At 39.1% G+C, this 27082-nt stretch overlaps 1 protein-coding gene across 18 annotated transcripts in view; it reads left to right on the top strand.

The window, feature by feature from the left end:
- The window catches only part of SLIT3 (slit guidance ligand 3), a 914676-nt gene that overhangs the window by 158939 nt on the left and 728655 nt on the right, over positions 1 to 27082 (top strand). For 5 of the 18 annotated variants that reach the window (XM_085001793.1, XM_085001786.1, XM_085001788.1 and 2 more), the window contains one exon: positions 6501 to 6666. The exons of the other annotated variants lie outside the window; for them this stretch is intronic. The gene's annotated coding sequence lies outside the window, so the exon portion shown is untranslated. The remainder of the gene's footprint in view (positions 1 to 6500; positions 6667 to 27082) is intronic. 18 annotated transcript variants of the gene reach the window in all.

A 27082-nucleotide genomic window follows, 5' to 3' on the forward strand; every position in this document is an offset into this window, starting at 1 on the left:
GTGATGCGGATGCCTGAATGTATGGCAGTGATTCAGTATTTGTCTGAAAGAAGCAAAATGCTACAAGGTCTCATCTAAGTTGTTGGAACATCTCTCCTATTGGTCATGAGATTGGAAGGCTCAGCTTGGTGATAGTCTTGAGTGGTCCCACGAATTCGCAAGTCACACGTAGGAGAACAGAATGAATGACTGGTCTAAAACATGATTTCTAGATTTTTTTTTAATGTGAGAAATTCATTCAGACATATGCATTTCATCAGGAATAGCTTCTTAGAATGTGAAGAAGGCAAGCATTAGACCTGATAATTAGACAAGATCGACTCTGGATATCATCACTTAACCTTATCAGAGCTCTCCAGTGCTCTCAAGAGAAGTTGATTAATTATTGACAGGATATGAGGAAGTCCCCCTGGATTATGGTTACTTAGTGGCAGAAATCAAAGATGAGGAATGACTTAATAAAGTCTGTCCTGGGACCTGCAGAGAGGAAATGGATTCCCATTGTCATGGGGGGACAACTGGAAGAACTTCCTATCAGGAACTTGAGTTTTCAAGTAAAATTGTGATGTCATTTCCCCAGAGACCTTTTAAGTTCATATGAAGTGAACACATGAAGATGGGTAGACAGGTTTTCTGCCAGAGGGGCAGGAATTATCTCCAACTGAATCCCTTTGTAATGGCAGGTTCAAGTCTCTTCTTTCTGTCTTCTTCCCTGGTCTCCATGATGTGTTCCTGCAGGTACAGGGGATGGGGGACTTGGCTCTCTCCACCAGGACTCTCTCTCTCTCTCTAGCTATGTTCACAAAAGAATAGATGCACTTTTGTGTGGATATATCCCTTCTCACCTGTACACAACCTAGATTCAGATGTTATTTCATTTTATTTTTATTTTTAGGGCCACACCTGTGGCATATGGAAGTAGCCAGGCTAGAGGTCGAATCAGAGCTTCAGCTGCAGGCCTGTGCTACAGCCAAAGCAATGCTAGATCTGCAGCTTGTGGCAACACCAGATCCTTAACCCACTGAGTGAGGCCAGGGATTAAACCCTCATCCTCATGGATACTAGTTGGATTCTTAACCTGCCCAGCCACTATGGGAACTCCTCCAGAGTCAGTTTTAAGTTTAGTGAATGATTTTCTCCAGAATAGGTCATTCTCAAGTAGAGTGGGCTTCTTTGGGACATGCCAAACTGAAGACAGCCCTTTGTATGGAGAAGGGAATTTCACCCTCCTCCTTCCATAATTCTGCTAAAGTTCAGAGGGGAAGAAACTGTATATTTCTCCCAGTTTCCACATACATCCAATATCCTTTCCAAGGCAGTGCTACTAACTCAATTGATTGAACAAAGAACATTCACTGGGCCCCCCACTGGTGGGTGAGTTAGCTGTATCAGGCCCCAGGTATCTCTTTCTTCCTTCTTATGCTACTCTCAGAGGGCCTTGCTCTTTTTAGGAAGACTGGTTATCCCTGGCCACATAGATTGTGGGGTTCATGAATTCAGGTTCTACCCTGCAGATACAGTCATATCTATTAAAGGAGAAAAGAGACGAAGCCACATTTTCTAGCTTCATTTACCAGGTTTGTTCCAAATTTTAGGATAGAAAGGGAATGGAAGATGAGAAGGACATGGCTTGGGAGTACTCCCTACACTCTACCCATAGCTTTGCAATTAGTTCCTTTGTAAATAAACTCTCAGTGAGTATGCTCCTGAGGCCCTAATTGATAGAATAATCTTTGTATAAAAGTCAGTGTTAGAAGAAGACTGATTTTTGTACATGATATTACTGGTTACTTTTCAAAGGATATCTACCTTGAAATATGACTTTTCTTGCATTAGAAGCTCCAGAATTCCTAAGCTTTCTCCCAGCCATCTCCCTTGGATTATTGGCCGGTGAACACATTGGTTCCTTGAGTGGGAAAGTTGGTATTTTAGAGAAGCCATTCTTTAGTCTCCCCCTTAACTTTGGAACCACGTAGGAAATAAATACAAAGGGTATAGAGGAATCAAGATTTCAACTGTATTGCTTATTAAGAATTCCACCTAAAATTAGATTTATGTGCCTATTCATATGCAAAGAAGAGAAGCCCTCCTCAGGTGAATTTATCTTCCGTAAGACTTCAGAAGGAGAAGAGAACACTCATGCTTTATGGGCGGGTCCCAGAGAGTCAACCCAGAAGGAAGAGGCCTAGCCCTACAAGTTCTATTCGGGTTTCTATCTCACAAGTCAAACCATTCCTTCCTGCTTGGACAGAGATGGAGAGAGACCGAAAAGGAAGAGAAGCTGTTATCTTTCGAACATTCTAGAAAAGGGAGATGTTTTTATTTTCTGGAAAAGGGAGAGATTTACAAAGAGGATTTCCTCTATATAGAAATAATTCTCCAGAATCAAAACCTTCATCAAGGTTTACAGTAGGTTGGCGAGGGTGTGACTTTTCTGGTGTTTTAAAGAAAAAGCTTCCTCCCTAGTCCAGTCTGCGTATGGTGGGGGAGAGAAGGAGGACGTATCCTGCCCTGGGTTGCTATCGTCTTTCTATTCCTTGGACACTTCCTGAATAAATTTAGTGTTATTATCTCTCACTACAAATGAGTGAATGAATGAAGTCCTCTTTAATTCAGCAACATTTATTGAAGCACCGGGTTATTAAGCCACTTGTCAACGTTAATGCAGTAAATAGCAGAGCTAGGATTTGAACTCAAGCAGTTTGACCAATGGCCTGCTGATTGATTAAAACCATATGATAATAGAGGTAATCAGGGGTAACTCTGGTACACAGGGGAAGGGTTCCCATCTAAGACTATGGAGGTTCAAGAGATTCTTTCAGGAGCGCTCAGGGTTCATAACCTGGAGTCAGCAGGAGAAGATTGCCAGGGAGAGCAGGGCTTTCCACTCTTCTCAGTGCAAGGCCCGGGAGGTTAGAGTCCTCTTTGAGACCCACTTGGCCTTGTCTTCACTCCCTTTCCCTCTGGAGATGGGCCCAGGGACTGGACCAGAGGAACCAATCTCCTCTTCCTTCAAAATATCCCCAGGGGCTATGTCAGTGTCCCTCTGTTGGAGATCAGAAAGGGATCCTCTTTTTTTTTCTTTGTCAAACTTTGTCACAAAGAAGAGTTTCATAGGTGATTCCAGCTGCTCCCTGCCTAATGACAAACTTGTGAGCACCTCCCTGCTGGAGTCACGTTGTGGGCCTTGTCCGATTAGGTCAGCTCATACCCTTGTAAGATCTCAGGCATGCAGAGCACTCTGCAGAGGCTCTCATTGTTCCAAGATGCTTTGGAGTGGGTTGAGAATCCTATGAGGAATTTCATTCAAATTGCCCCATGGACTGCAGAGTAAGTGCTCTCTCTGCTGATACCCACAAAGTGACAGATGTGGTTAGCATCTGTGTAAGGTCTCTGTTGACTCTAAGCTCAGCTTCCTGGAATCCCTGCAGGTTAAGGCTGTTGACTATCTCTAGGACACACTTTCTGTCCTCACACTTTCCCTTAACACTGAGGTGAGAAGAGTAGGATTTAAAGTCTGGGAGCCCAGGATTTGAGCCACTTTGTCTCTGTGACCATTCCTTCTTGTGAAACATAGGATTGGTGGAAGGGCCAGTCAGTGAGCTCAGTCAGACTTTCCTTTGTATATTTCTTGGCTCCCAATAAACAATGGCTACTACTGTTACTCTTGTCGTTGTGGTTATTAACAAGTGCATGGGTACAGGTATCTTAAATTGAAGAGACAGCCTTGCTTTATGGAGTTCTCTGAAGCTTGCCTTCCCCAGTCTCCTTCCTTCTTGGCTGTAAGACAAGCATGTATGTTACTGGGCTACTGGAGACCCAGGTAGAAATGGATGTTTTTGGTGTCAGCTCTATATCCCCCCAATATTGTTTTTTATTCAGGAATCTGCTAAGTCATTTGGGGGGTTATTTCTGGTTATTTTCAAAAACTAAAGAAGATTTCTGACTGGTAAAGCAGTTCAGCTGCCACGGATCTGACCATTTGAGGTCCAGTTTTCTGGGATTGCATTAACCCATCTCTGCTCACTCTATCCATACCCAGCATGATTTTACACACCTGTCTTTGGTTCTTTTCTACAGGGAATAATTGCTTCACAAGCACAGATCCCCATTTAAAGAGCCATTCACACATCTCTCTTCTAATATCTTTGGTTTCCTATGAGAAGCAGAAAGGCTCCACAAATTGGATTACCTCTCTTCTTGGTTAGAATGCCTACATCCCAAAGGACAGTATGACCTTGTATCCAAACATGTGCTTCACTATCCAAGTTTTCTCAAATACCAGTAGTACAAACTCTCCAACCACAGGTCCTTGTTTGTAAATGAGTATGATAATAATAATTTCTACTTTGTAAGGTGTTACAGAATTTAAATGAAGCAGTTACAGTAAAGACCTTGGTACAGCACCTAGTGCATAGTAATCCTCAATAAATGGAATATTAGTATTAGATTTAATAATACTGATTGGAACTGGGATTAGAATTGGGATGATTTTTTTTTTCTTTTTGGGACCACACCTGCAGCATATGGAACTTCCCAGGCTAGGCTTCGAATTAGAGCCACAGCCACAGCAATACTGGATCCAAGCCACCTCTGCAACCCACACTGCAGCTTGCAGAAGCTCCGGATCCTTAACCCACTGAGCGAGGCCAGGGATTGAACCCATATCCTCATGGATACTAGTCGGGTTCTTAACCGGCTGAGTCACAACAGGAACTCCAGAATGAGGGTGAATATTAATACTAGTACTCCATGTCTTTGCATACACTATACTTCTGTCTGATTGGCCCTTCCCCTGTCTTCTTTGTAGATAGCAAATTTTTCTTCAAATTCCAATCCAAATACTATCTCTTCTAGTATACCTCCCCTGGCCTCCCAAGGAGAATTTCTCCATCCACCTGGTAACTTTTTTTGTTTTGTTTTGTTTCGGTTTGGTTTTTTGTATTTTTTTTTTTACATTTTGTTGGGGTATAGTTGACTTACAATGTTGTATTAGTTTTAGATGTACAGCAAAGTGAATCAGTTATACATGTAAATATATCCATTCTTTTTTTACCATATAGGTTATTACAAACTGTTCAGTAGATTTTCCTATGCTGTACAGTAGCTTCTACTTTACTTTGATTTTTAATTTTTTAAATTATATTTGGTTTACAATGTTCAGTCCATTTCTGCTGTACAGCAAAATGACCCAGTCATACACACACACATATATATATACATTCTTTTTCTCCATCATGTTCCATCACAAGTGACTAGATATAATTCCCTGTGCTTTACAGCAGGATCTCATTGCTTATCCACTCCAAATGTAATAGTTTGCATCTACTAACCCAAAACTCCCAGTCCATCCCGCTTCCTCCCCCTCCCCCTTGGCAACCATAAGTTTGATCTCCATGTCCATGAGGTTTTTTTTTTTTCTGTAGATAAGTTCGTTTGTGCCATGTATTGTAATATCATATGGTATTTGTCTTTCTCTTTCTGGCTTACTTTACTTAGTATATGAGTCTCTAGTTCCAACCATGTTGTTGCAAATGGCATGATTTTGTGCTTTTTAGGGCTGAGTAGTATTGCATTGTGTATTTATACCACATCCTCTTAATCCACTCATCTGTCAATGGACATTTAGATTGTTTCCATGTCTCAACTATTGTGAGTAGTGCTTCAATGAACATAGGGGTGCATATATCTTTTTCAACGGAAGTTTTGTCTGAGTACATGCCCAAGAGTGGGATTGCTGGGTCATATGGTAGTGCTATATTTAGTTTTCTGACGTACCTCCATACTGTTTTCTATAGTGGTTGTACCAATGTACATTCCCACCAACAGTAAAGGAGGACACTCTTTTCTTCACACCCTCTCCAGCATTTGTCATTTATTGACTTGTTAATGATGGCCATTCTGACCGGTGTGAGGTGGTACCTCATTGTAGTTCTGATTTTCTTTTCTCTAATAATTAGTGATGTTGAGTATTTTTTTACACGCCTGTTGGGCATCTATATATCTTCTTTAGAAAAATGTCTATTCAGGTCTTCTGCCCATTTTTCAATTGGGTTGTTGCCTTTTTTGCTGTTGAGTTGTATAGGTTGTTTGTATATTTTACAGATTAAGTCTTTGTTGGTTACATCACTTGAAACTATTTTCTTCCATTCCATAGGTTGTCTTTTTGTCCATCCCCATAGTAACTTTTAATCTTTCTGCATTGTAATACTGATCCCTGTAAATGGCATTCATTTTTACTATGGCCATGTCTCCTGTTCAGCTGCTCCCTGAGAGTGGGCACTGGTTCTTGGTCATGTCTGCACCCCCTGTCAGGTCTGCAGAGCCTGGCAGAGCTGGCCCTTCTTAAATGCTCTATAGCTTTAAAAGAATTACAGAGGCTGTTTAAGAGATGAATGGAGTCAGAATTGCCCAGGGGTCTGATGACTAGAAGAAATTCAAGAGGGAACCCTCCAACCTACCTATATTGTGCATCTTCTAGAAGATATTTCTTTTCACAGGAGCTAGGCCACCTATGCTCAGTTCAGGGCACATCAAGAATGTTTCTGAAAGTTATGCCATGTCTTTGCCTGCCCAGAAGACAGGAACTAGTGAGTGACTCTGGCCTGTCATGCTGTCAGATGCAGTGAAGACACTGTGGTGTGTGACAGGGAGCATGGAAAGGAGGTACGTCACTTTTAAATTGTCATCATTGTTTTATTTATTTACTTTATAGGAAGGAGAGTTGACCCCCAGGAGACAGTTTGGGGGGTGGGGGGGATGTGCTTGGGTTGCGGGATGGAAATTCTGTGAAATCGGACGGTGATGATCATTATACAACTATAGATGTGATAAATTCATTTGAGTAATAAAAACAAATAAAATTTTAAAAAAAAGAGGAAGGAGAGTTGGGTGTTTCATGCCAGTCCTGCTCCTACCATTTTATTCATGAAGGGCTCCTTTCTTCTTGGTATTTATTGCTATGAGTCACTTCTCTGTATGCCAGATGGAAAATGCAGAAGCTCTGGCTCCTGTGAAGAAACATGGTTTAGGGTGGGGGATCAGGCTGAGAGCAGGGAGGGGAAAGGGAGCTAAGCTGGGGACATGTAAATTTGTTTTTAGATGAAATTAAGCTCTCAGTCTCCTCCCTCTAGTCCCACAAGGTTTGATCAATTCTCCAGAGATGGTTGTTCTCCTGTGTTTTTTTTTCCTTGCTCTTTGAGCCCATCCGCATGTTTGCAGGAGAAATGTAATTCATATGGGCTCATTCATTAAACTCATTAAGCTGTTGTTTAATGAGAAAAATTTTGTGACTGTAAATCCTTCAAAGTTTACTCCTGGCAACTACAATTTCCCCTTTTTACATTTGGTTACTAAGGTCTGAGATAGTTGTTCTTCAGGCCTCTTGTTCCAAAGCTGAGACTTACCTTCATTCCACCTTGTTGTATGTAGCTGTTTCTCCTGTCCTAGGTCAGGGTGACCACATCCTTCTAAGTCTGGAAGCTTTTAGGATCCCCAAAGCCGTGGTCTTTTGGACTTAGTACGGGTTGTGTCACTTCCATGAAGCTTGTTCCAGCAGTCAGGCTGGATGTGATCTCCTCCTTGATTTGATTCTCTTTTTACCTCTCTTATATCACTGTTAATTTCTTTTTTATATTACACATATAACTGATTTCCTTTACTAGATGATGCCTAATTTGGAGGTAGTGCTTGAGAGCGCAAGTTTTATGTCTTGAGTTGATGGGCATCCCACCTTGGAAAGCTCAGAATCTCCGGGCCTTGATGTCCAGTCTTCATTTAAAACCTCTTTTTTAAAAAATGTGGGAGTTCCCGCCGTGGCGCAGTGGTTAACGAATCCGACTAGGAACCATGAGGTTGCGGGTTCGGTCCCTGCCCTTGCTCAGTGGGTTAACGATCCGGCGTTGCCGTGAGCTGTGGTGTAGGTTGCAGACGCGGCTCGGATCCCACGTTGCTGTGGCTCTGGGGTAGGCCAGTAGCTACAGCTCCGATTAGACCCCTAGCCTGGGAACCTCCATATGCCGCGGGAGCGGCCCAAGAAATAGCAAAAAGACAAAAAAAAAAAAATAAAATAAAATAAAAAAATAAAAAATGTGTAGCATGAAACAGAGAAAATGTATAAACCATAATCACACAGTTTAGTAAATTCTTATAAAGTGGATGCACCCAGGTCACACCAATCAGGACACAATATAGCACTTTATCAGGACCTTAGACACCCTCTCTGTGCCCTTTTCTCATTAAACTTCATTTTTTTTTACCTAAATGTAACTATAATTATATGGTGATATAGTGATTAATTACGTGGTGATACCTTCTTCGCATTTTTTAAGATTTACCATTGTAAATACCATATAAATATCCTGATTTGAAGGATGTTAAAATGGAAATCTGTAGTATATATTCTTTTGCGTATGGCTTTTCTTCTTCAGTATTATTTTTGGGGGATTTAGCCATCTTGTTGTATGTAGCTGTAATTCACTCATGTTTGTTATTGTCTAGTATTCCATTACATGAATATACTACAGCTTATTTAGCTGTTTGACTTGTGATGGACATTTAAGTTTTAACCAATTTGGGGCCATAACTGTACTGCTGCTGTAAACCTTATTATCCATGTCTTCTGGAGCACACGTGCATGCATCTTAGAATTGCTGGGTCACAGGCATGTATTATCTTCAAATTTGGCAAATCACATCAAAGTTTTTCCGAAGCGTGCCAATTTATACTTTCCATCACTTTCCATCCTCACCAACACTTGATATTGTCCATCTTTTTAGTTTTAGCCATTTGGCTGTGTGATAATATTTCATCTTGGTTTTAATTTGCCTTTTCTTGATTACCAGTAGGTTGTACACCTTCCTTATGTTTATGGATTATTTGGATATTCTCTTTGGCAAAGGACCTGTTAAAGTCTCTTCTCTATTTTCCTTTTCTTTCCTCACCTATTTTTCTGGTGGATTATCTGACTTCTTTTTATCCATTTGTAAGAATTCTTCAAATATCCTGGATATGAGCTCTTTGTGAGTTATAAGTTTTGATAATATCTATTCACGTTCTGTGTGAAAATACCTTTTTATTTGCTTAAGGTACATTTTGAAGAAATGAATTTCTTAATATTAATGTGGTCAAATTTGTCAACCTAGTGCTTTTTATGTCACAGTTAAGGATTTTTGTCTCAAACCAGTTATAAAAATCCCCTCTATTTCAATATAAAATGTTATTGTTTGCTTTTCATATTTATGTTTATAATATACCTAGAATTGATTTCTTGTTTATGATATTAAGAGTCAAAACAATTTTCCCCATATGCATACCTAATTATCCCTTCAATATTTATCAAAAAGGTCATTCTTTCCCTACTTCTCTGAAATAACATTTTAGCATAAATCAGATGTCCATTTATTGTGTAGATCTGCTTCCAAGTCATCAGTTTATTTATCAACTTGGTACTGATTAAACCTTGTCTTAATTACTATAACTTTATAATAAATCTTAATATTCAGTAGAGCAAGTCTTTCCACCTTGTTTTCCTTCTTTAAGTTGTCTTTTTTTTTTTTTTTTTTTTTTTTTGCTTTTTAGGGCCACACCCACCACATATGGAGGTTCCCAGGCTAGGGGTCCAACCAACCTCATGGTTCCTAATTGGATTTGTTTCTGCTATGCCACAACAGAAACTCCTATCTTTGCTATTCTTATACATTTGTATTTTATTTTATGTGTGTGTATATGCATATATATATATATATATATATGCACAAAATGATGCCATTTGCACCAACATGGATAGACCTAGAGATAATCATAATAAATGAAGTCAGACAAAGACAAATACCATATGATACCACTTACATGTGGGATATAATTTTTAAAATGTTAAAAATGAACTTACTTAAAAAACAGATACAGGCTCATGAATCTTGAAATCAGACTTAAGATTACCAAGGGGGAAATGAGGATGAGGGTGCAGAAAAGTTAGGAGTTTGGGATTAACATATCACACTACTAATATAAAGTAAATAACTAACAAGGACCTACTGTATAGCACAGGGAACTCTACTCAATATTCTATAGTGACATAAACGGGGAAAGAATCTGAAAAAGAATGCATATGTGTATATGTACACCTAAAACTAATACAACATTGTAAATCAACTGTATGTCACTGAAATTTAAATTTTAAAATGCAATTTTTTATATATCAACCTTATTAATTTACTTTTCTTAGTCATTTCATTTAGATTATTTCATATATGTGTCGTTTTAATTGTTTCTTGTTCCTTCTTGCACCTCGTTTTCCTTCTGTCTGAAGAGCACCCTTTAGTATTTGCCTAAGTACACATCCACTGGCAGCAAATTCTATCAGTTTTTCTTGGTCTGAAAATGACTGTACTTAATCTTCGTTTTTTCCAGTGTGTTTGTTTGAACCAGGATACTAATAATACCTGTACATGATAATTACCTAGGAAGATTTTAAATGATTGTAACCTATAGCTTTCTTTCCATCTCTTCTTTTTTCTTATTACAACTCATTTTCCGAAGCTAGCATCATTTGCCCTAAAGCATTTCCCCATAAACTTAATTTTGCTGATATCATCTCTGGAATGTCACTTAAAATGTTCCTCTCTCCCTGTGTTTCTCATAAATTAGTAGTTAATGGATCTATTATTTATTGAATTGCAGATTTATTTAGCAAGATTGCTCAGACATGGTATTGAGTTCTTCATAAAGAGGCATGTAATATCTGTTTGCTTCTGTTTTTTTCAGATGACAGAAGCACTTGATCAGTTCTAATCACATTAAGTCAGTGACACATAAGACAGCTTATTTTGGTTATGGAAGCCTCTAATTTAGTACCTTCTTAGTAAAGTACTAATGAAGATAATATTCTTACATGTTCATGGTTTGTTTGGGTTTTTATCCTTGAAAGATAGTTTAACCAAATAAATAATCAACTCACATTTCCCTCCACAGGAGTTTAAAATATGTTACATCATTATCTTCTGACATAACGTATAACTATTGCAGAGTCAGATGATGACATGATTTTTTTTCTTTATGACTTGGTAATTTTGTCTGGATAGCCAAAGGAATTTCTTTTTCTTTCTGTCTGTCTGTCTGTCTGTCTGTCTTTCTGTCTTTTTGCCTTTTCTAGGGCCACTCCTGTGGCATATGGAGGTTCCCAGGCTAGGGGTTGAATCGGAGCTGTAGCCACCGGCCTACACCAGAGTCACAGCAACGCGGGATCCAAGCCGCGTCTGAGACCTACACCACAGCTCATGGCAACGCCAGATCCTTAACCCACTGAGCAAGGCCAGGGGTCGAACCCGCAACCTCATGGTTCCTCGTCGGATTCATTAACCACTGCGCCATGACGGGAACTCTGGAATTTTTTTATTTCTGTAAAGTTCTATTGTTTTCCAGAATATATTTGCTATTGGTTGTTCTGGTTTGATTTATCAGGCTAAGAAGTAATGTCTTTTCAGTACATAGTTTCATGTCTTTTATATCCACAAAGTTTTCTCGATTTATAGTTTTAATGTATTTTCTATTGATTTTTTTTTTTTTTTAGGGCCACAACTATGGCATATGGAAGTTCCCAGACTAGGAGTCGAATCAGAGGTGAGCCACAACAGGAACTCCTCTCTTGATTTGGTTTATCTTTTTGTAGAAATTCTGACTATTCATGGAACTATGTCTATTTTCTCTCAAAAAAATCTTGGTCTCATTTGTTTTATTTTTTTTCTCCTTTATACCTTCTAGTTTTCTTAAGGTATTATGTATTTCGTTTACTGTGTTTCTTCTAGTTTAATCTTCATTTCTGAAATGCATTTGCTTTCCTTTCCTTTCTCATTCTTTCCTGAATTCTGTTGCTTCATTTCTGAGTTTAAATTTCTTATGTATGCTTTCTTTTATATCTTTATTGACTTTTCTTAAAATATTTTAACTTTGATGTATTAGGTTACAGTCTTTATCTTTGCACATGTTTTTCTGGTGTAGTTTCAGTGTCTGGAGGAATGTTATTCTGCTCTTCATTTTCTTTTTCCTCATAATAACTTCACATTGGTAATGATCAAGGTTCTTTTTGGGTTTTTTTATTTATACGTGGAATTACAAGTGCTTTTGAACTTTTAGAAAGGAGGTTTTTCTAGCTTTGCTACTCAAGAGCTCCTTCTTCCTCATTTTTGTAAATTGTCTAAAAATATGGCATTGTAATTTATGAGACCTCTTGACTTTCCCCCCTTCTTCACATTTATCTGGCTCCGGAATAAGAAATTTGGAGAATTTGTGGGGCCCCAGATGCTCCAGTCATTCAAACTTTAGGTCCTTTGCCCTCAGTTATAAACTGTGGTATGAAAAAATCCCTCCCAGTTTTATCTCCTCAGTCTCAAATTGGACTTACACTTTTTAGAGAATAACCATTGAATATTTTGTGGTTCTCATTTTAGAACAATAAAATGCCCTGTTAGTTCTCTCTACTCTCTCTCACATACTTGCTGACATCATATGTCTCTAGTAGCTGTTCATCTGAATCATTTATGTTTGGGTAGGCGGGGATACTTTAACCTCTATTTTTGTTGTAGATACTGTTTTTGATCTCTTAGTTTTTCTATCTTAGTTGCTCTGTGTATTTTTTACAAGGTGGTTCAGAACGGCTGAAAAACAATCTGCTACCACAACAGCTATCTTCCCAAAATTCTTGTCTCATTTTTATTCTTAAAGAATATTTTTGCTGGGTATAATTTCTGTGCTGGCAGTTGTTTTCAATAAAAGGCTGCCATTCCACTGTCTCCTGACTTCCACTGTTGGTACTGAACATCACCTGTCACTCTTGGAAGATTATCTGTGTTCTCTTTTGGCTACTTTATAGAATGTTTCTTTTTTTAAAATTTCCATATGACACGTTTAGGTATAGGTTTATTTTATATTGTGCTTGGGATTTATTAGGTTATCTTGAATCTCTGGATCAATATTTTCATCACTTTTGGACCATTCTGAGCCATCATCTCTTCTTTGCTATTTTTTCTTTTCTCCTTTTAATTCCTCAGGCTCTCCAGTTACAGGTATGCTGGACTTCCTTGTTATATCTTCTGGGATCCTGTTTACTCTACTCTGTTTTGTATGCAGTTTCCTCCCCATGGTATTTTCTGAATAGTTTCTTCTGACCTCTCTTTTACTTTGCCTGTTGTCTCTTCAGCTCTGTTTAAACTACTGAATCCAACCAGCTAGTTTCTTTTTTAGTTCTAGAATTTCTAGTTATTTTATAAATCTGCAGTTATCTTTATTACTTTTTAGTTCTTTGCTGAAAATATTAAGTTCAACTTTTATATTTATGAAAATAGTAAGCTAATTGTTTCCATTATCTGTGCTTGGAATTTCCACTATTTGGAGCACTCGTGGTCTGTTTACATTATTTATACTGACTTTCTTTTTTGTTGTCTTCTCTTGTCCTTGTTATTGTTGACTTTGTCCTGGCTATTGTATATGAAAACTAATTTACAAAAATAATATGATGACTATCATGCTGTTATCTTTATCCAGAGAGGGTTCTCATTTGCTTCTTCCAGGTGTCTGGAGGTATTAGCAACATAGGATCATCTGAATCTAACTTTAGGGCTTGAAATTTTTCTCAGCCACCCAGATGATTTAAAACTATTCCATGTGAATGTGATTTCATCATTATTTCTGGGATCTAATTCTTCCAGGTCCCAGTCCTTAGCATAGCATGTTTTCTTAGGACCCCTAATTTTGGCAAGCCCCGAATTTCAACTTTCATCTCCCTAAATCTGTATAATGCTGTAAAAAGTGCTGATCAGCTTTTCATCCACTTCTGCTGCATTAGTAAATGTCCTCTGGGCTAAAGGAGAACCAAATGCAGGCTCACTTTGGGTATCTGTTCTCTCCCAAATCTCGGCCTAGTAATTCCACTCTTAACTTGACTGTTGTGTGATGCTTGTAGGGGAAAAAGCTTTACATTTTTTTCCTAGAATTTAAAAAATTGTCCTCAGCAGGAAGATGAGCCTGAACTACCTAATCCACCATTACTCAAGACTTTATTAGTTTATATGTAAAATGGAGTCTGTAAATACTGATCATACGGTATTGTTGTGAGACCCAAATAACACATGAATAAATTATTTATCAAAATACATGGCATATAATGAACTCTCGATTTAAAATAGCTATTATTTTCATTGTGTTTTCAGCAAGGACTGTGTCTTAACAATTGTTACACCTATGCAGCAACTATTAAATCTCTCTGGCAAGAGGGGAAATAATCATATAATTAACATATCGTTGAGAACTTCAGGGTATGTAAATGTAAAGAAAATATTTTTCCAGTCCAAGCTTACCTCTGTGGCTAAGATAATCAGAAGACGGTAGGCAGAAACTATCATGGAATGATTAGAACCCATTCATGCTTTGTAAACATTTCAAGTAGTTATTCATTGATTATGAAAAGGATATCAGTATTTTTTTGTCTTACTTGTGTTTTATTTTCCATATTTTGCTGAAAAATAATCTCCATCAACCTTTCTAATCTTCTCTGTGGAACGCTATTTCAGATTATGTAGTCTATAGGAGAGGCAACACAGTGCATTAATTTCTTAAAAATATGGAGTGACCAAAAACTCATGAAGCTTACGGGTTAATTTAATTTCCTCCTTTGGTATCTTTTTGTTGTATCAAGAGAGAGTTCCCTCTTGATAGGTGTTACTGTCAAGTTTACTGACATTTGAAATGAGATGATATCAGTTTGGAGATTCAGTTGCCTGTCCTCCCATATCCCATGTTTCTAATGGCTTTTGTTTTCTTGTTCAAGAGAAATAAAAGGTAGGCACCAAGCTCCCTTCACTGCCCATCTTGCCTCATTCTGTAAGAGGCCAAGCTCTCTGAAAGTAGCAGCCCTGTGTTCCACTTTCAGATCCACTACTGAAAGCTGGGCAATAATGACTGTAATAAAATTATTATAATCACTGACATGAATTACTAAGCACTTCATGTGTTTTAACTCACTATGCTCATCATAAGAACTCTAAGTACTGAATGTTATTACTATACTCATGAAGAATGGCTGCAAGGAAGCTATAATTAATTATCCAAAGGCACATATTGAGTAAGTTCTTACTAACCTTTCTGACTTATATTTTCCTGCAAAATGATAAATAGTAATTAGCCTTGATGGGATGATTGAACATGGTAATTATGTAATATGCCTGGCATAGGGTAGGCACTCAGTTTTGTTAGCTGCTTACATAGGCAGAAACATTTCCTAGAATAGTAGAATCCATTGAATTTTGTCCTTGGATGGGTTATTTTGATCATTATAATATTGCAGTGCCTAACACACTGCCAGGTATAGTATTGGTGCCCAATAAGTATTGGTAAAATGTAAGTACTAAATCTTAGAGTTAAAAAAAAAAAAGACTTTAGAAGTCATCTAATTCAACCTGACTCATTAAAAAAATTCTTTTTTAGGGAACCATGAAAGACAGACAGCAACTAATTCACCATTTTCACAAAACAATCCACTCTTGAGAAATTCTTATTCTTAGAAGTTCTTTCCTTTATATTAAGGTAAATGATCTATAAATTTAAGGCATTAGTTCTGATTCTGTTCTCTGGAACTGCATGGAATACAGTGTGTTTTTTGTTTTTGATTTTGTCTTCTTTTGCCTGAATCTTCCTTCAGATATTGCAGCAGAGCTTCGACACCCACTTGGTACCTTTCATCCCAAGCCAGATATGCCCAGTGACTGCCATCATCCCTCATATAAACCAGATGTCAATTCAGGACAGTCTGTCCTTTGAGATTTAAATAAAATTGTCTAGAGCCTCCCATGCCACATCCTGTGGGAAATCTAAGGGACAACCCAAGGTTTCTGTGAATTCCTGGGGATTTGTGTTCTGAAGGTGACCTCTGGCTTTGAGTTCTTAATTCCACAAAACTCTGTCTCATTTATGTTTCTTTGCCTTGTATTTTCTCAACTCTCTAGCCAACCATGATCTTGATGTGAACTCATCCTCTTGAACCCTTAAACCACACTCATGTAGATTTGGATGCATGACAGAATATTGATGCCGATAATAGAGGCAGTTTCCACTGCCAAACAGAAACAATTTGAAAAGAAGTATTTGACAATATAGTTCTTCAAACCTCTTCTCCATTATGCCGCTGGGAATTTATTATTTGCCTCCCCCCCTTTTCCTTGGACTATGTCATATTCCCTAGCTCTCATCACTTCGTCACACTCCCCGCTTCCTACTCTTTTTTCCTAACAATATTCAAATTCCCGCTCATTACTTGTATGGAGCTATCTCCTTCCACGTTATGCCCATAGGGTCTTATCTTCTACACCAAAGCTATTTATCAAAAAATGCTTCTGAACAATGAAATTATCTTCCTGAAGGGGCCCTTGCTACATACTTATGACACGATTTCAACCCTTCTTCTGTCTCCTAGATATCCTCATTAAGTAAGCTTTACTTGTTACTATCTCTCCTGGAATAGAGCTCCCAGATGGAACACGGTGCGGTCTGAGAAAATAGCTTTAGTAATGTAAAAACTGTACCTAGTAGAATTGCAGAATGGTGCCTAGATGGGGCCTGCATGTAATATAAATGCCAGACGTGAATAACATGGTGTCTGTTATTTCTTCTCCCTCAAGGTGTTTCAGCCAGCTAGAGATTTAATTTACATATGTATGCACCAGTAGAATCCTTAGTTGTTACTCCAGCAGATATTCTGCACCAGGGATGGAATGCAGGCACCCTGGCACATGACTCCCATTCTGAATGATGAACGTGTTTTCTTAATCTGCATGTACCTGAGGAAAGTTTTATTAATGTCTCATGCATACTCTTTAATCTACATTTGATTGCTTATGGATGTCAGGATGTGACTTGGACTTTTTAAAGCATAAGAAAGCAATCAGATTGATCCAGAGTGATAATAACAACTTGGGAAAGTCCCAGTTTTGGTCCACCCGTCATCATTTCTGTAGACAGTTTTGGAGCTCCCTAGAATGCTAAATTGACATTGCATTCATAATCGATGGCTCAAAGGACAGAGGAATGTGGGATTCTTTCAGTTACAATATGTTTCCAAAGTATTTACTTTGGACCAGGTACTATGCTAAATGTATTGTATCGATTATCTCATTTCCTCCTCCTTAAAACCCTAGACTATAGGTAACTTTATTCTTCCTCATTTTATTGATGAGGAAACCAAAGTATAGAGAGATGAATCAGTGTGCTCAAGGAGACACAGCTAAGGAGCGGGAGAGTGAGTTACCAACTCAGGCTGGCTGGAAAGCTGGTGTCCATACCCCCTGCACTGTTCTTCCACCCCTCTCACACAGAGAGGCAGGAGAAAAGAGATCATCTGGAACATTCCTCTTTTTAATTTTTTTTGTTCTGCAAGGTGCCTTAATGGCCTCCTTGTGGATCTCTAACATACCATTATTAGCAAATCTAAACCAGGTGGCTGGTCAGGTTTTTTTAAAGGAGACTGGAAGAGGAATTGCTCCTTTGTCTTTCCTTTGTGGAAGCCAGCACTGCACAAGAAGTAATGGGAGAGTTCACTGAATTTTAAAGTGGAGAGAGGCAGTGGTTCAGAGGGGGCATGAAGAGGTTACCAGGGAGATGCAGGGGGTGACAGCTATCAGAGATGAACTGGCCCCATCGCGGTCTCTGTGGAAATGTCAGTCCCTTTCAGAGAGGATTATTTTGCATCTTGATTAAAGTGTCTCAGGAGATGAACCTCATTAAATAGAACCAATGGGTTGAAAGCATGTAATTAAACTAAACCGTTTTTGTTCTTCTTAATGCCTTAAATATCTGTTTATGTGGAAGCCTGAACATCAAATAGCTTCCTCAGGCAAAAGGCAGTGAGAGCCGTGGAGTTACAGTAGTAAGAATTCTCTGGACAATTAAGAGTATATTTCCTCAGGGCTGATCTTGCCTTTCAGAACTTTCTACTCCTGCTTCACAGAAATCTTCCCCCACCCCGTCTCTGTCTCTGTCTCTCTCTCACACATACACACACACACACACACACACACACACACACACACTCACAGTAGAATATCAGAATCAGAGACACTTCTGGGAAAATCACCTACTTCACTGATTCATTGATTGATTGATAGATTCATCCAACATTTAGTAAGTGACTGCTGTGTGTAATGCAATAGGAACCCAGCACTGAATGAGTCATAAGTCATAATCCTGGCCTCAAGGAGTCTATACTGTAGTAGGAAACACAGCAAGCTTCTTTTAGAGTTCTGCAGGGATCCATCTTGGGTCCCTTTTCTTTTCTTTTTTCTTTCTTTCTTTCTTTCTTTCTTTTTTTTTTTTTTAGCTTTTTAGCTTTTTAGGGCTCTACCCTCAGTATATGGAAGTCCTCAAGGGGTTGAATCAGAGCTACAGCTGCTGGCCACAGCCACAGCCACAGCAACTCGGGATCTGAGCCGAGTCTGCGACCTACACCACAGCTCACAACAATGCTGGATCCCCTACCCTCTGAGTGAGACCAGGGATTGAACCCACATCCTCATGGATACTAGTTGCATTCTTAACCTGCTGTGCCACAATGGGAACTCCCCCTTTTTCTTTCTTTTTGTTTTCACTATATATTCTCACCTCGGTGAGCTTGGCCAGTCTCATAAATTTAAATTTCTCATAAATTTCTATCAAGAAATATGTATCAAATGTATATATCACCTGACCAGTTCTCTCTTTAAAGTCTTACACCTTATACCTAAGTATCTGTATGTTTTCTCAACTTAAATGACATATGACTCTCAAAGTTCACATGACCAAAACTCAACTTTCAGTTGTCCTCCAAAATTCTTCTCCAACCTCTCCCGTCTTGGTAAATGGACCCATATTCTGCCTGGAAGGCCATATCAGAAACCTGTGAGTCACACAAAGCTCCCCATTCCTCTTATATCCCAAGTCTAATGCATTCACAAGTCATTTCCCTGCTACTTTCAAAACTCATCTCATTAGATTATGTCTCTATCTCTTCTTCCACTTTCTTACACTGAACTTCCATCATCTTATACTGAAACCACTACAGTAGCCTCCTAAGCCGTCTCTTTGCTTTCATTATTATCCATCTCCAACCTGTTTTTCACAGAGCAGCCAAAGCAGTCTTCTCAAAGTATAAATTGGGCTATCCCTATTGAGCGTAAATTAGCATAATGGTCACAGTAGTTACAATGTTCTATCAGTCTTCTCAGTGCTACTCTCTGCCTACCCCCAACCTCTTCTTAGAAGTCTCAGCTCTCACAGGCCTGGTTTGGCTTGATATTAGGTTGTGGTAGGGTAGAAATTCTTATAAAAATCACTACCATGTGCCCAGCCCTGCACTAAATGGTTTACTTATAGAATTTATAAGCTCAAACACACTCCTTTGCAAGAGAGGCATTAATATACCCATTTTACAGATGAAGAGATCTAGTTGCAAGGTCACACAGCTAGTAACTGGAAAAAACTGGACTCAACCCCAGCCCTCTTTGACTTCAAGATGGACCCTGCATCTGGTTTATCTCTGTTGTGCTGCTTAGCACCCAAAAAACATACTGCCCTAAAATGTACAGCATCAATAACTATTTGAACCCATAGCTCTACAAAGCCTGAGTTCTTTTCATGCTGCTGGGATAATACTTCCTCTTCTAGTAGGAAGCCTTCTACCAAGACCAGGAAGCCTTGAGAATAATCCCGGCCATGCAGAAGAAAATTTAAACTTCTGTGTCAGTGACGTGCAGGCCCTCCCCTCTGGGAGTCTGATTGAATTTGACTGCAGTAGAACCTGGGCTCCAGGCATGTTTTTAAATGTGCCTCAAGTTGTTCTAACTTGCAGTTAGGATTGAGAAACTATCATCATTTGGTTGAAAGGAGGCTCCCTTGTTCAAGTTGAGATGATCCTCCTGGGCTATTTCTTCTTTCCAGTAAGCCCACTGGCCATGCAAGCCTGCAGCCTCAGCCCTTGGTTGACTAGAGTCTGATGGAGAGCTCATGGTGCTCCCTGGGTTGGTGTTCTTGGACAAGAGAGTACTTTGCAAACATGATAAAGAGGGTATCTAGAAGCTATTTAGTTACACAGAATCATGTGAACAACGGTTTCAGATCGCCTCCAAAAATCGCTTCATTGCTGAGCAGACCCTAAGGAAATGTAATCCACATCTCTCCTCTACAGTCCTGTGGCAATTTCTTTTCAAGTAGGAGATGAATTGTTCCTGAAGGTTGAGGCTCCATCCATCTCTAGGGGCTTCGTTGGCAGCAACTGTGCAAGCCTGCTTAAGTTCTACAGGGAGTTTGGGGATAGGATGAGGATTAAGGATGTGGGTTGAATAGGAGAAGGACATATTAATAAGCTCTCTGGCTTTTTCTTGTTCCACTGAGCTGCCCCTTGTGCAGACTTCAGATGATCCTTCAGCAGTTAAACTGGGGGTTAAACCACACTACTTTCATTTAAAAATAAAATGGGAATATTAGTCATTGTTTACAATCTGCTAGTCTTAGCCTGTGTGCAGAGATTACCTTGACAATGGGCGCCTTCTTCCTCCTTATATCATCGCATCATTGCTGAGTACTGTTATCAGCAACAACTGTACTTCTAATTTACTCTCTTAGTAATGGTAGGGCTGCAGAATTAGGAGCCTGAACTCTGGAGCTTGATTCTCTGGCTTTGAGAATCTGCTTCTTACTGATCGAATATTTTAGGCATGTTACTTTGCCTCAATTTCCTTATCTATAAAATGGGCACCCTAATTCATCTCACTCTAATTTATTGAAATTAAAACAATAATATATGTGAATTACATTAGTTCCTGACACAGTAAATATTGTACATTTGTTTTAAAGTAGCATAAAATGCAGTCAAAGATTAACTGCCAGCTTGTAGAATTCCTATGAGAAGCAGAGGAGGATGTTCTGTCTGAGTCTAATGGTGTTTCCCATCTTACACACATTCTGTTATGAGGTCAGGAGTAGAAAAGGCTTCTCTGTGCTCTCCTCTCTGTCTTTCAGCTCATCGAAGCCTGGGGTACTAGCTGTAGGGTCCAGGGCTCTCCAAGTAGCATGCCCACTGTCAGCAGAGGCACCTCACATCCCTTCTTGGATGCTGATTCATCTCTCCTCTCGCACTTTCTTAGTACTTTCCATTCCTTTGTTGTCTCCATACTCCACTCTTTACCCACACACCCCCTCCAAGACTCTACCTGATCATCTGCTCAGACCAGCACAATTTATCATTCATACCACTCCCTTGCTTCCAACACTGCTGAAAGGTAGGAGCTTAGATCTTGAGGAAGGAGAGAGAAAGGCAAGAAGATGCCCTCTTTGTGGTTTGGCCACAGAATGAGTCTCTAAATGATAATCAGACCTTTCCTTCTATCAGTATTAAATCCTTGCTGGTGTATTTTATTATTTGGTATTATGCTAAAGGTCCTTCTCTATCATTTATTTTCTTAGCTTATTGTGTGCCAGCTTCCATGAAAGTGTATCTTTCTCACTACGCAATCATATATAACAGCTGCTGTTGTGGAGTACTAACTATGCCATATGCCATACGCTCACTGTATTGACACTATATATAACAAGACCCCTCAAAAGTAGACAGGTGTTATTATTACAATTTAGAGTCAAAGAAATTAAACATGGAGGGATTCCTTCCTCCATATGATGCTGCTTTTCAAGACATTAAAAGGTGAATCACTTCAAGAACCACAGGCACCAAAATGATTAAAGACTGCTCTACCCACATTTTTACATTTATTCTTTGAAAGACCACAGCGAAGCATTTATTATCTTTCCCATTTGGCAAATAGGGAAACCAAATTTCAGAGGATTTAAAGGGCATGCCCTAGGTGACACAGCTAGTACAAAACCAGGACCAAAAGCCAAGGTTCCTGACTTGAATCCCACATCCTGCCCACTGTACCAGTTGTTGTCATTACTTGGTGGCTTTCCTTTGTACAAAATTGGAGTTTTCCTACAGTAGGTAGTCATCGTATATTTGTTGGATGAATAAATGAAAAAGTGAAGGTTGTCTTCAGTCCTTTCTGGCTCTCTTTTCTGTGTACCCTCTAGAGGGCTAATCTTGTTTGATACTTGGGAATTCCCTACACTGCGGCCCCCCCAGGCAGTTTCCTATTCCTCAGGTCCCTAAAAACTTTGTCATCTTTTGTCCCATTATTTCTAGGTTATGGGAACATAAAGTATAAAACCAGTTAACAGTTATTAAGTAGGTACTATGTATTAGGTACTCTATTGTCATATTAAATCCTTATAGCAGATTTAAGGGTTTAGGAGTATTATTTCCATTTATAGATGAAAAAACCTAAACCTACACCATGACTTACATAACTAGAAAGCCTGGGGTCTGGCATTCTGTGCAGATTTATCTGACTCCTAAAGTTAAAGGTCCTGCTTGCTGAACCCTCCTGCCTCCATGCAGTGCTGTCAGTGACCAGTGACCAGTGACCGCCAGGAGTTTGTTTTTCTACCCATGCCTCCCAGGTGACATTTGCATTTTAATAAGGTCTTTCAGTGCTTCAGCCCAACACTTCTCAAAGTGAAGTCCATGGGCCTCTGGGGTTCTTAAGAACCTTTTATGAGGTCTGCAAAGTCAAACTATTTTCATAATAATACTAAGATATTATCTGCCATTCTCACTGAGTTAGCATTTGTACTGATGGTGCAAAAGCAACTGCAGACAAAACTGCCTGCCCTTTAGAACAAATCAAGCCAGTGATGCCCTACTGTCATAGCCTTCTTCAGCACCACACTCTCACGGGAAAAACAAAAAGGAGGTTTTCTTAACGATACTTGAGATGAAGCAAAAGTATTGTTACTTGTATTAAAATCCCAGCCCTTGAGTACATGTATGTTAGTATTTTCTGTGATACCAAATTCTGCCGCATACCAAATTCTCAAGGAAAAGCCCTCGTGTGATTGTTTGAGCTGTGACCTAAACTAGCCGCTTTTTCCATGGAACACTATTTTTTCTTGAAAAAATGACTGACAGCCAAATTGGTTATTCAGACCTGAGTATTTGACAGACCTTTTCTCAAAAAATGAACAGTGAATCTGTCACTTCAAAGAAAACAACTGACAGTATCTGATGTCGATGATAAAATTTGAGCTTGCAGGTGAAAATTAGAATTTTGAAAATTTTTAATCTGCCACGAGGGGCTTGAGAGGTTCCCAAAACTTAAAGATTTTTCTGATAAGATTAGTGGAGCTGTTAGTAGATGTGAGGTTTTGAATACTGTCTAATGAAATGTATCAACATTTGGAAGATCTGCATAACTCAGTGAATCAATAGTTTCCAAATGATTAATGTGTGATATTATAAAACCATGCATGGGCAAAAGGTGTATTCAAAGTGGAGGACAGATCGATGGATTTTAATGTAATAGAGAAGGAAAAGTTCATTGATACGGAGTCAGGTTCTACACTGCAATGATTCTGTTTGGTGTGGTTAAAAAAAATCACTACAGCTATCTAAAAAGGCTAGTGAAATACTCCTCCCTTTCCCAATTACATAGTATATGAGGTGGGATTTTCTTCATAACCTTCAACCCAAACAACATATCACAACAGATTGAAAGCAGAAGCAGATCTTAGAATCCAGCTGCCTTCTATTAGGCCAGACATTAAAGAGGTTTTCAAAAATGTAAAGCAATGACATTCTTCTCATGAAATGTTTTTGTTTGGGAAAATAGATTTATTTTTTTTTTTAGAAAAAATTATGTTGACACATAAATTTGTATTGTTATTTCAAAGAATTTCATAAATTATTTTTTTAATTTCTCAGTTAATTTCAAATATGATAAATATCAAGAGGTATAAATCACACAAACCCAAAAGTTCTTTGGGACCTCCATTATTTTTAAGAGTGTAAATGGTACTTGAGACCAAAATATTTGAGAACCACTGCTTTATCCCAAGGAAGTGATGATTTGAGTGTTTCTGATAGACCAGTGGGGGTAGCCACTGAACAAGACGGCTTTTTTATCTTCCCTCCAAAATCTGAGCGGATAATCTATGCGTGTTCTTTTGAGAACATTTGGTCCCAGGGAACCCCCCAGTCAAGACTTGGGTTACAGACTGTCCCTGCAATACCATTTAACAGCACCAGTTAAATCTGTGCTCGGGCATAAGCTCAGTGTGGCATGCATTCAATTCAGATTTTTTCATGGATCATGACCTTCAAACTATAGGAGTTGGCAAGGGAAGGGAATTTCTACAAAGTACCACTGGGGGGGTATCTTTCACCCCCAATGTGAGAACACTTCTTGGCTGAATCTGAGAGTCTGTATCCAATTAATCACCTCTTCAGACACTCGAGTGGACAGCCCTTAAGGCAGGAAGGGAGAAGCCTGGGAGGCAGAGCAGAATAAACATCTTAATCCAAATCAAGACTGAGGCCAGCTGTCCAGGCTATTCTTGTGGCCACAGCTCCCAGGGCTGCTGCCCACAGCTGCCCCGACTTTATTCCACTGCCCCCTCGAAGGTGCCTCCTTCCCTCTCCTTCCCACGCAGGCAGCCAGTCCAGTGCATGAATTTGTGGGTTGAACTCTAATTGCTAGCTCTGCTGGGAAGCCCGCCTCCCTCTAATTCAGCTTTGACACAAATAACTAGAAAGTTCACTAGCAAAGCCACAACTCCTACAGCAATGCACCGAAGGGTCCCCTTCTAGAGATCTGACTTCTATTCAGCAACTACTTACTGAGTACCTATTTGGTGTTTAGCACACCCCATAAAGAATTAATCTGAAAAGCAACTTTGATAGAATCATAAAGACATATTATTTTCCAGGCATTTCAGTCTACAGTTCGACTGTCACACAGGGACCACCAGCTGCTACTTGGACCATTTCAGTGATAAAGAGCTGACTGCTACTCGAAGCATTTTTAAAGAGCTTTAGTTGGTAAAAAATTCTTTCTGGTTCTCTGAAGAGAGGCAGCATAGCAGTTAAGTCATATAAACCTGGGTTTTAATCTCATTCTCACTTATGATCTTGAGCAGGTTACCTTATCTCTTCATGCCTCAGTTTCCTTATCTGTAAGAAGGGAATAATGATACCCATCACAAGCCATCATTGTATGAAAATAAATCATGCTCGTAAAATGTATTGCCCAGGTCCCAGCATGAATTAAGTGCTTATTAAACCAGTTCCACCATGTCACCTTTGGCCTTTGTAAATTTGGTAACTTCAGGTTCTCTTGTAACTGAAAAAAAAAAAATACCTAAAACATAGGGTTGTGAAGATGCATCCCTGTTTAAGAACTTCCCGGTTTTAGCACCTTGGGCGAGTTATTTGAATTTTTCTAAGCTTGGGTTTTTTTAAATCTGTAAAATGGAAGTAGTAGTGCTTGCTACTTCAAGAGCTTTTGTGAGAAATAGCCTCTGAGATACATATTAAGTTTGTGCTTGGTAAACGGTATACTTCATTGCAAGATGTACCTTGCAAGGTCTTTGTTTCCCTTATTGGATCTACACAGTCAAGTCTTTCTTCCATTTGTATCCTGCATTATAATATATACCACAGGTTTTCTTTCCTCAGGTGTAGATAGGTTTTTCTGGTGTCTCCAAGACATTTCTTTTTTAAAAAATGTGTTTCTTGGAGTTTCCGTCGTGGCACAGAGGAAACGAATCTGAATAGGAACCATGAAGTTGCAGGTTCGATTCCCTGGCCTCGCTTAGTGGGTTAAGGATCCATCGTTGCCATGAGCTGTGGTGTAGGTTGAAGATGCAGCTCAGATCTGGCATTGCTGTGGCTGTGGTGTAGGCCAGTGGCTACAGCTCCGATTCGACCCCTAGCCTGGGAACCTCCATATGCCGCGGGTGCAGCCCTAAAAAGAGAGAAAGAAAAAAAAAATTATTTCTTATTAAAGTGTAGTTGATTTACAATGTTGCGTTAATTTCTGCTGTAGATCATAGTGACCCATTAATATATATATATTCCATATATGTGTGTGGGGGTGTGTGTGGGGGTGTGTGTATGTATGTATATACACACATTCTTTCTTTCATACTATCTTCCATCGTGTTCTGTCCCAAGAGATTGGATATAGTTCTCTGTGCTGTACAGTAGGACCGCATTGCTTATCCATTCTAAGTGTAATAGTTTGCATCTCCTAGTAAACCCCAAACCCCCTATCCATCCCACTCCCTCCCCTTTCCCCCTTGGTAACCACAAGTCTGTTCTCTATGTTTGTGAGTCTGTTTCTGTTTTGCAGATAAGTTCTGAGGCATTTATTGAATAAGGTTTTGAATACCTTTCAACATCCTTGGAATGTTTTCCAGATTGCCTTCAGTTTGTCAGGGTTTTTTCAAAATATGATGTTCAGATTTAAATGTGCAACTCCAGGTGCAAATTGACCAGCCCAGAACACTCTGAGACCATCGTCTTCATTGTGCATGGTGTTAGGTGCCTTTGAATGCAGCCAAAGATGAAGTGGTAGACCCACCATATTATTGATTCATATCAAGCTTGTAATCACCTTAAATTATGAAGTTGTTCTCACATTTGCTGCTGTTAAGCCATGTTTCTCCAGTTCCATACTCATGAAGTTTAATTTTTTGCTCATAAATATATGATTTTTTCTTAGTCTCTGGTAAAATTGGCCTCATTATTTTGAGCCATTCTTTTTATCTATTTCTTTAAATCTGGATTTATATATCTAGCATATTAACTACTCGTTATAATAATTACACATTTAATCAGAGTGTCCTTTATTTGTTTAAGTTAAATTGTTAAAGAGGATGGGTCAAGCCAGAGCTCTGTGAGGTGAAAAACAGCCCACCCCCATCCAGGTCGATTTTGATCCGGTCAGTCAAATGGCTGTAAATTCTCCAAACGTTAATGCCATCTAGCTCCCAATTCTTTGCCATCTCACATATTCTGTGCCTGCAGAAGGAGGAAATGTGAAAGTTATTTCACTCCCCTATGCCTATGGGGGAAAGAATATAACAAAGAAGAGGGATCAAACCTTTGTTCTTCAACACCTTCGTTGGGTGTCTCGTAGAATATTATTTAAACTTCTTGATTTTTCTCATGCAAAAA

This window comes from Sus scrofa, chromosome 16, assembly GCF_054392235.1.
Source record: "Sus scrofa isolate SSC_HxYL_T2T_F1_AM1 chromosome 16, Sscrofa_HxYL_maternal_Yorkshire_Landrace_v2.0, whole genome shotgun sequence".
Taxonomy (NCBI): Eukaryota; Metazoa; Chordata; class Mammalia; order Artiodactyla; family Suidae; genus Sus; species Sus scrofa.